The following is a 301-nucleotide window of genomic DNA, read 5'->3' as shown; positions in this document are numbered from 1 at the left end:
ACTGATATCACACCAATCGATGACTACTTTCTCGATGAATCTTTACTTTCCGTCTCTACAATACCTTGGTTTGCTAATATTGTCAATTTTCTTGTTTAAGGACCATTGCCAGCTCATTGGAATATCTAAAATAAAAGTCAATTTTCTTGTTTCAGGACCATTGCCAGGTCATTGGAGTATCCAAAATACAAGAAAGTTCTTGAACAAAGTGTAGAAATTTTATTGGGATGACTATACGAAGTGTAGAACTTTTATTGGGATGACTATTATTTATTCAAATATTGTCCTGATCAAATATTTC

At 32.6% G+C, this 301-nt stretch overlaps 1 long non-coding RNA gene across 1 annotated transcript in view; it reads left to right on the top strand.

Moving 5' to 3' along the window:
• Positions 1-301, top strand: part of LOC105114640 (uncharacterized) — a 15,542-nt gene that overhangs the window by 7,763 nt on the left and 7,478 nt on the right. The gene's annotated exons all lie outside the window — the stretch shown is intronic.

Source organism: Populus euphratica, unplaced genomic scaffold (assembly GCF_000495115.2).
Source record: "Populus euphratica unplaced genomic scaffold, PopEup_1.0 scaffold553.1, whole genome shotgun sequence".
NCBI classification, from domain to species: domain Eukaryota; kingdom Viridiplantae; phylum Streptophyta; class Magnoliopsida; order Malpighiales; family Salicaceae; genus Populus; species Populus euphratica.
Note: the sequence above shows the minus strand (reverse complement) of the source record. Positions and strands in the feature narration are given on the sequence as shown.